Below are 9,605 nucleotides of genomic sequence, written 5' to 3'. Positions count from 1 at the left end.
TGCATATGTAAATAGTGTAAATAGCTTGTTTTGATTGATTGATTGTTTTTGCTTGTTCTAGAAGTTCATTTTTTTGTTCTTATTACCGTTGGTTTTTATTTTCTTTTTATCCTATGAATTCTCACCCATTGCATTGTGAGTTTTGTTGCTATTGTTCTATAGGAATTGGGAATTTCAAATGCTTGTTACCTAGATGGAATGAAAGGGATTCATAACAAGATTTGGGTGTACAAGCTTTGGAGTCTCAAAAGCCTTGGAAAATACAAGCTTGGGTGGAATTTCAAAGGGGTTTGATGAGAGCTCTCTATAAGTCCAACTTAAGGACATTAAACCAAAGTGTTAGGTGGGAGACACCCCACCATGGTAACACCTTTCTAACCCTCTCTTTGTACATAGTTTTAATTCATTGTATTTTGTCTCTTGTAGATAGCTTAGGCTTAGTTTAAATTCAAGCTTAATTTGATTAGATTTTAGCTTTGATCATGTGTTTTTGATGAATAATATGTTTTGGGGTTGAAAAGTTATTTTGGATATCAAGTTTGGTGCCTTAGAGCACTAAATTTTTTTTAGGAAAACAGAGCATGTGCGTGCGCACACACACAACCCCAATTTTCGAGTTCTGTGCGCGCGCACCCACCTGTGCGCGTGCACACCAGCTTGCACCCTTTCTACTAAGAGCGTTTGCACGCCTTGTGCGTCTACACCCTCTTCTTTTAGCCTCTTGTGCGTGCGCACGGACCTGTGTGCGCACGCACAGGAGGCAAAATAGCTGGCAGTTGTGGCGCTTCAGTTAAAAAAAAAGAAAAAGAAAAAAAAAAGATATGATGATAAGAATGTAAATAAGAGATGCATGTGTGGTTGTATTGAAAAGAAGCATGCATGAGTGAATGTGAGAATAGGGATAAACGGGTAGTTAGGTTGTTTTGTTATGTATATAAGATGATATAGGATTAGGTGGGATACTTGAGCTAATCAAAGATCCAATCTATTAGCCCACTTAACCAGGTTAATCCTACCCTTACCCTAGCCCTATAACAACCCACAAAAGACTTCATGATATTTGCATTTATTCATCAAATATTAGTTGATTGTTAGATGACTTGCAAATTTTTTAGAAACATGATTAAAGGAGGATTGAGTGATTAAGCCCTAAACACTGAGCGATTAGAGTGTAAACACATCCGGTTCAATTGCTCAATTTTATGTTTCCATTTCTTATCTTGTATCTTCTTGCGAGTTGCTTGTTAGTTTTTGAAAATTTCAAATCAAATCTTTGGATATTGATCATATTGCTATATTCTCTTTGCCTTGGCCCTAAAACTTGTTTTGGAATTGATTGAGATTCTTTTATTTATTTTTTTACCAAACTCCATAGGAACCATAGTATAGATAGAGATAGATAGTATTTAGTATATTTGCATTCATATAAGTAGTTGCATTGAATAAATTGTATACCCTTTGATCATTCTCATTTGATCGTGATTAGCATGAGGACATGCTATTATTTAAGTGTAGGAGAATTGATGAATGCATATTTGACGATATATTTTGGTTTGATTTAAGGGGCAAGTGCGGAGCGGATAACTGCTGAAAGCATCTAAGTAGTAAGCGCACCCCAAGATGAGTGCTCTTCTATTCCGACTTCCCCAGAGCCTCCGGTAGCATAGCCGAGACAGCGATGGGTTCTCTGCCCCGGCCGGGGATGGAGCGAAAGAAGCTTTGAGAATTCAAGAGAAGGTCACGGCGAGATGAGCCGTTTCTCATTAACGATAGGTGTTAAGTGGAAGTGCAGTGAGCTTAGTCTTACTTCACCTCCGAGAAACGAAAGAAAACTTCCATCTCCAAATTTAACTCAGACGTAGCTCGCTTCTTTTGGGGTGTGAAGCCATGTCAAACCAAACTACCCAATCATATAAACCCACATTTATTCATTCAAATAGCATACTTTTATATTCTCTCTCTAAATTGAGCTTAACTGTGAAAACATGCTGATTTGTGCTTAATTTAATCAATTTTATCTCACTTTCATCCCATTCGATGCCTTGATGATTTTGATGAGTAGTTTCTTGTGTAATAGGTTGGAATGGCTTGATAAGAGTGGAAGAAAAGCATGGAATTGGGAGAAAACATGAAGAAATCAAAGGAGAAGCACACACTGGCGTGTGCGTACGTACAACCTATTGTGCGTACGCACAAGGACCACAAAGCCATGTGTGCGTACGCACAACATCCTGTGCGTACGCACAAGAAACAAATCAGTAAGAGTGCGTACGCACACACCTATGCGTACGCACAGTTCCCAGCGTGACTCATTTAATGCAAATCGCTGAGGGCGATTTCTGGGCCTCCAGAGCCCAGTTTTTGGACTTTCTGATGCTGATTCTTCCAATATCTAAGAAGGCCTCACTCCATGTGAAGAGGGGGGAGAAATTAGGGTTAGTTTAGCATTATGTAGGTTATTTTCTAGAGAGAGAAACTCCCCCTTCTCTCTAGAAATTAGGGTTCTTAGTTTATTTTCTTTATAATTTTCCTTTTTAATTCTTGTATTAATCTAGTTTCTGCTACCTTTCCTTGTTTTCTTGTCTTAATTTCATTACTTTATCTTGTCGTTTTCTCCATTCTTACCATTTTTATGTATTTTCACTCTTGTTAGTTACTTTAATTTACATTTAATGCAATTTTATGTTTCATGCCTCTTTATTATTTAATTGAGTTGTAATCTTACTTTCCTTGCTTTTGGTAGTTGTAGAATTTATATTCCTTGTTATTTTACCATGTTTTATTTTCATGCCTCCCAAGTGTTCGATAAAATGCTTGGGTTGGTCTTAGGCTAGTTTGTTCTCACTCTTGGTTGGGAAATTGTGTGATTTGGGTGAACTTGAGTGGTGGATGTCCATTCTAAATTGTGTGAGGGTTATTAATTAATTTGGTTTCCCTTGACTCTAAGTGAGCCATAAATAGTGTTGACTTAGGACTTAGGGATTGAGATTAATTATGCCTAGTTGACTTATCCTCGATGTAAGGTTGAGTATTTGGGATTGATCCAAACACAATTACCATGTTTGTGGTCCACAACTATGATAGCAAGCCTTGATTACCGAATTCTCACCAAGAGGTCTTTTTACAATTTAAATTCCATTTTCATTGCCTTTACTTGCTTTTCATTTATTTTCTTGTATGCTTATTTACTTTCTTGTATTTTAATTTCTTGCATTTCCAATCCCACATTTCCCTCATAGCCAATAATAGACACTTAATTGCAACTTCTAGGGAAGATGACCCGAGGTTGTATGACTCTCGATTTATGTTTTGTATTTGAATATTGATGACACGTCATCTTATAACCATTTTTCTTAGCTAATTTCACTTGTTTCACTAGTTTTTATGAACTTTCTTGCTTTATAAGTAAGTAATTTAGAGTGGAATTGCATGTTTTATTTGAATCAATCAACCACCCTTTAATTGATGCTAAATCATGAGGTTCAAGCTAAATTTAATTGATATTTGAATGATTTATAAACCTTGTGAATTTGGTGATACTTTGATTGGTTGTTTTGATTATTTGTAGGTGAAGAAAGGAAGAAAATAAGAAAGCGTGGCCCAAGGAAAAGAAAAATGTGGCAAAGAAAACGAGGAAGCGTGGCGCATGGAAGGAGGAAGCCATAATGCTCTCTCCAAGAGCACAACAATGAACCAAGCATGCAAAGCTTCAATGCTCTGCCCCCCTTGAGAGCGGAGCACAATTTGGAACCAAGAAAACAAGGGAGGGAAGAACACTGCTCTGCTCTCCTTGAGAGCATTATCGGGCTCATCAAAGAAATAAATTCAAGGAAAAAGCTTACCAATGCTTGCCACAAGGTTCGAACTCATGAGCAAGGGGGAGTGGGGGAGCGCTACTTGGTGCGCGAAATTGTGAACAATACTTTTTCACAACTCTCATAATCCCCGGTAATGGCTCCAAGAACGTGGAAGCTCAGTACCATGGCATTACACAACTTCGCACAACTAACCAGCAAGTGCACTGGGTCGTCCAAGTAATAAACCTTACGTGAGTAAGGGTCGATCCCACGGAGATTGTTAGTATTGAAGCAAGCTATGGTCATCTTGTAAATCTTAGTCAGGCAAACTCAAATGATAATGGTGATGAACGAAAATAACACAAGGATAAAGATAGAGATACTTATGTAATTCACTGGTAGGAACTTCAGATAAGCGCATGAAGATGCCTTCCCTTCTGTCTCTCTGCTTTCCTACTGTCTTCATCCAATCCTTCTTACTCCTTTCCATGGCAAGCTTAAGCAAGGGTTTCACCGTTGTCAGTGGCTACCTCCCATCCTCTCAGTGAAAGCGATTGCATATGCTCTGTCACAGCATAGCGGAATTCATCTGTCGGTTCTCAATCAGGCCGGAATAGAATCTAGTGATTCTTTTGCGTCTGTCACTAACGCCCCGCCCTCAGGAGTTTGAAGCACGTCACAGTCATTCAGTCATTGAATCCTACTCAGAATACCACAGACAAGGTTAGACCTTCCGGATTCTCTTGAATGCCGCCATCAATTCTCGCCTATACCACGAAGACTCTGATCTCACAGAATGGTTGGCTCGGTTGTCAGGCGAGCACTCGGTTGTCAGGCGATCAACCATGCATCGTGCAATCAGGAATCCAAGAGATATTCACTATGGCCTTAGTTGCTTGTAGAACAAGAGTGGTTGTCAGTCACTTTGTTCATGGGTGAGAATGGTGATGGGCGTCAATCATCACCTTCATCAGATTGAAGAACAAGTGATATCTTGGACAAAGAACAAGCGGAATTGAATGGAAGAACAATAGTAATTGCATTAATACTCGAGGTACAGCAGAGCTCCACACCTTAATCTATGGTGTGTAGAAACTCCACCGTTGAAAATACATAAGCATAAGGTCTAGGCATGGCCGAATGGCCAGCCTCCCAAGGATCTAAGATAGCATACAAAATGAAGATAGCTACCAAAAAGTCTTCTAATACAATAGTAAAAGGTCCTACTTATAAGAACTAGTAGCCTAAGGTGTACAGAAATGAGTAAATGACATAAAAATCCTCTTCCGGGCCCACTTGGTGTGTGCTTGGGCTGAGCAATGAAGCAAATTTCGTGCAGAGACTCTTCTTGGAGTTAAACGCCAGCTTTAGTGCCAGTTTGGGCGTTTAACTCCCATTTGGGTGCCAGTTCCAGCGTTTAACGCTGGGATTTCTTGAGGTGACTTTGAACGCCGGTTTGGGCCATCAAATCTTGGGCAAAGTATGGACTATCATATATTGCTGGAAAGCCCAGGATGTCTACTTTCCAACGCCGTTGAGAGCGCGTCAATTGGGCTTCTGTAGCTCCAGAAAATCCACTTCGAGTGCAGGGAGGTCAGAATCCAACAGCATCTGCAGTCCTTTTTGGTCTCTAAATCAGATTTTTGCTCAGGTCCCTCAATTTCAGCCAGAAAATACCTGAAATCACAGAAAAACACACAAACTCATAGTAAAGTCCAGAAAAGAGAATTTTAACTAAAAACTAATAAAAATATACTAAAAACTAACTATATCATACCAAAAACATACTAAAAACAATGCCAAAAAGTATACAAATTATCCGCTCATCACAACACCAAACTTAAATTGTTGCTTGTCCCCAAGCAACTGAAAATCAAATAAGATAAAAAGAAGAGAATATGCAATGAATTCCAAAAACATCTATGAAGATCAGTATTAATTAGATGAGCGGGGCTTTTAACTTTTTGCTTCTGAATAGTTTTGGCATCTCACTCTATCCTTTGAAATTCAGAATGATTGGCTTCTTTAGGAACTTAGAATCCAGATAGTGTTAATGATTCTCCTAGTAAAGTATGATGATTCTTGAACATAGCTATTTATTGAGTCTTGGCTGTGGCCCAAAGCACTCTGTCTTCCAGTATTACCACCGGATACATACATGCCACAGACACATAATTGGGTGAACCTTTTCAGATTGTGACTCAGCTTTGCTAAAGTCCCCAATTAGAGGTGTCCAGGGTTCTTAAGCACACTCTTATTTGCCTTGGATCACAACTCTTTATTCTCTATTTTTTTTCGTTTTTCTTTTTCTTTTTCTTTTTTTTTTCGATTTTTTTTTGAATAGCTTTTTCTTGCTTCAAGAATCATTTTTATGATTTTTCAGATCCTCAGTAACATGTCTCCTTTTTCATCATTCTTTCAAGAGCCAACATTCATAAACCACAAATTTAAGATATATATATGCACTGTTTAAGCATACATTCAGAGAACAAAAATATTGCCACCACATCAAAATAATTAAACTGTTATAAAATTCAAAATTCATGCACTTCTTTTTCTTTTTCAATTAAACACATTTTTATTCAAGAAAGGTGATGGATTCATAGGACATTCATAACTTTAAGGCATAGACACTAAGACACTAATGATCACAAGACACAAACATGTATAAACATAAGCATAAAATTCGAAAAACAGAAGAATAAAGAACAAGGAAATCAAAGAACGGGTCCACCTTAGTGATGGCGGCTCTTTCTTGCTCTTGAAGATCCTATGGAGTGCTTGAGCTCCTCAATGTCTCTTCCTTGTCTTTGTTGCTCCTCCCTCATGATTCTTTGATCCTCTCTAATCTCATGAAGGATGATGGAGTGTTCTTGATGCTCCACCCTTAATTGTCCCATATTGGAACTCAACTCTCCTAGGGAGGTGTTTAGTTGCTCCCAATAGTTTTGTGGAGGAAAATTCATCCCTTGAGGAATCTCAGGGATCTCATGATGAGTGGGATCTCTTGTGTACTCCATCCTTTTCTTGGTGATGGGCTTGTCCTCATCAATGGGGATGTCTCCCTCTATGTCAACTCCAACTGAATAACAGAGGTGACAGATGAGATGAGGAAAGGCTAACCTTGCCAAGGTGGAGGTCTTATCCGCCACCTTATAGAGTTCTTGGGCTATAACCTCATGAACCTCTATTTCTTCTCCAATCATGATGCTATGGATCATGATAGCCCGGTCTATGGTAACTTCGGACCGGTTGCTAGTGGGAATGATTGAGCGTTGTATGAACTCTAACCATCCTCTAGCCACGGGCTTGAGGTCATGCCTTCTCAATTGAACCGGCTTTCCTCTTGAATCTTGCTTCCATTGTGCGCCCTCTTCACATATGACTGTGAGGACTTGGTCCAACCTTTGATCAAAGTTGACCCTTCTAGTGTAAGGATGCTCATCTCCTTGCATCATAGGCAAGTTGAACGCCACCCTCACACTCTCCGGACTAAAATCCAAGTATTTCCCCCGAACCATAGTAAGATAATTCTTTGGATTCGGGTTCACACTTTGGTCATGGTTCTTGGTGATCCATGCATTGGCATAGAACTCTTGAACCATCAAGATTCCGACTTGTTGAATGGGGTTGGTAAGAACTTCCCAACCTCTTCTTCGGATCTCATGTCGGATTTCCGGATATTCACCCTTTTTGAGTGAAAAGGGGACCTCGGGGATCACCTTCTTCAAGGCCACAACTTCATAGAAGTGGTCTTGATGCACCCTTGAGATGAATCTATCCATCTCCCATGACTCGGAGGTGGAAGCTTTTGCCTTTCCTTTCCTCTTTCTAGAGGTTTCTCCGGCCTTGGATGCCATAATGGTTATGGAAAAATGAAAAAGCAACGCTTTTACCACACCAAACTTAAAATGTTTGCTCGTCCTCGAGCAAAAGAAGAAAGAAGGGAGTAGAAGAAGAAGAAATGAGGAAGAGGGAGATGGTGGTGTTTTCGGCCAAAGAGGGGGAGAAGTGGTGTTTAGGTTGTGTGAAAATGAAGGGATTGAAGAAGGGTATATATAGGGGAGAGGGGGGTAAAAGGTTCGGCCATTTTGGGTGGGTTTGGGAGGGAAAGTGGTTTGAATTTGAAGGGTGAGGTTGGTGGGGAGTTATGAAGGATGGATGTGAGTGGTGAAGAGAAAGATGGGATTTGATAGGTGAAGGGTTTTTGGGGAAGAGGTGTTGAGGTGATTGGTGAATGGGGGAAGAAGAGAGAGAGTGATGGTAGGGTCCTGTGGGGTCCACAGATCCTGTGGTGTCAAGGAAAAGGCATCCTTGCACCAAATGGCATCAAAATCCACGTTTTGAGCCATTTCTGGCGTTAAACGCCGGGCTGATGCCCATTCCTGGCGTTTAACGCCAGGTTCTTGCCCTTTACTGGCGTTTAACGCCAGTCTGGTGCCCCTTTCTGGCGTTAAACGCCCAGAATGGTGCCAGACTGGGCGTTAAACGCCCAACTGCTAGGCTGACTGGCGTTTAAACGCCAGCAGCATCTTCCTCCAGGGTGTGCTGTTTTTCTTCCTGTTTTTCATTTTGTTTTTGCTTTTTTCATTGTTTTTGTGACTTCTTATGATCATCAACCTACAAAAAAAGGATAAAATAACAAAAGAAAATAATTAATTATAAAACATTGGGTTGCCTCCCAACAAGCGCTTCTTTATTTTCATTAGCTTGACAGAGGACTCTCATGGAGCCTCAGAAATGTTCAGAACCGTGTTGGAACCACCCAACACCAAACTTAGAGTTTGAATGTGGGGGTTCAACACCAAACTTAGAGTTTGGTTGTGGCCTCCCAACACCAAACTTAGAGTTTGACTGTGGGGGCTCTGTTTGGCTCTGTTTTGAGAGAAGCTCTTCATGCTTCCTCTCCATGATGACAGAAGGATATCCTTGGGCCTTAAACACCAAGGATTCTTCATTCACTTGAATGATCAACTCTCCTCTATCAACATCAATCACAGCCTTTGCTGTGGCTAGGAAGGGTCTGCCAAGGATGATGGATTCATCCATGCATTTCCCAGTCTCTAGGATTATGAAGTCAGTAGGGATGTAATGGTCTTCAACCTTAACCAGAACATCCTCTACAAGTCCATAGGCTTGTTTTCTTGAGTTGTCTGCCATCTCTAGTGAGATTTTTGCAGCTTGCACCTCAAAGATTCCTAATTTCTCCATTACAGAGAGGGGCATGAGGTTCACACTTGACCCTAAGTCACACAAGGCCTTCTTGAAGGTCATGGTGCCTATGGTACAAGGTATAGAAAACTTCCCAGGATCCTGCCTCTTTTGAGGCAATTGCTGCCTAGACAAGTTATCCAGTTCTTTGGTGAGCAAAGGGGGTTCATCCTCCCAAGTCTCATTTCCAAATAACTTGTCATTTAGCTTCATGATTGCTCCAAGGTATTTAGCAACTTGCTCCTCAGTGACATACGCATCCTCTTCAGAGGAAGAATACTCATCAGAGCTCATGAATGGCAGAAGTAAGTCCAATGGAATCTCTATGGTCTCATCTTGAGTCTCAGATTCCCATGGTTCCTCATTGAGGAACTCATTGGAGGTCAGTGGGCGTCCAGTGAGGCCTTCCTCAGTGGCGTTCACTGCCTCTCCTTCCTCCCAGAATTCGGCCATATTGATGGCCTTGCACTCTCCTTTTGGATTTTCTTCAGTATTGCTTGGGAGAGTGCTTGGAGGAAGTTCAGTAATTTTCTTGCTCAGCTGACCCACTTGTCCTTCCAAATTCCTAATGGAAGATCTAGTTTCAGTCATGAAACT

Source organism: Arachis hypogaea, chromosome 10 (genome assembly GCF_003086295.3).
Source record: "Arachis hypogaea cultivar Tifrunner chromosome 10, arahy.Tifrunner.gnm2.J5K5, whole genome shotgun sequence".
In the NCBI taxonomy this organism is placed as follows: Eukaryota; Viridiplantae; Streptophyta; class Magnoliopsida; order Fabales; family Fabaceae; genus Arachis; species Arachis hypogaea.
The sequence above is the reverse complement of the archived record's forward strand: the minus strand, read 5'-3'. Positions refer to the sequence as shown.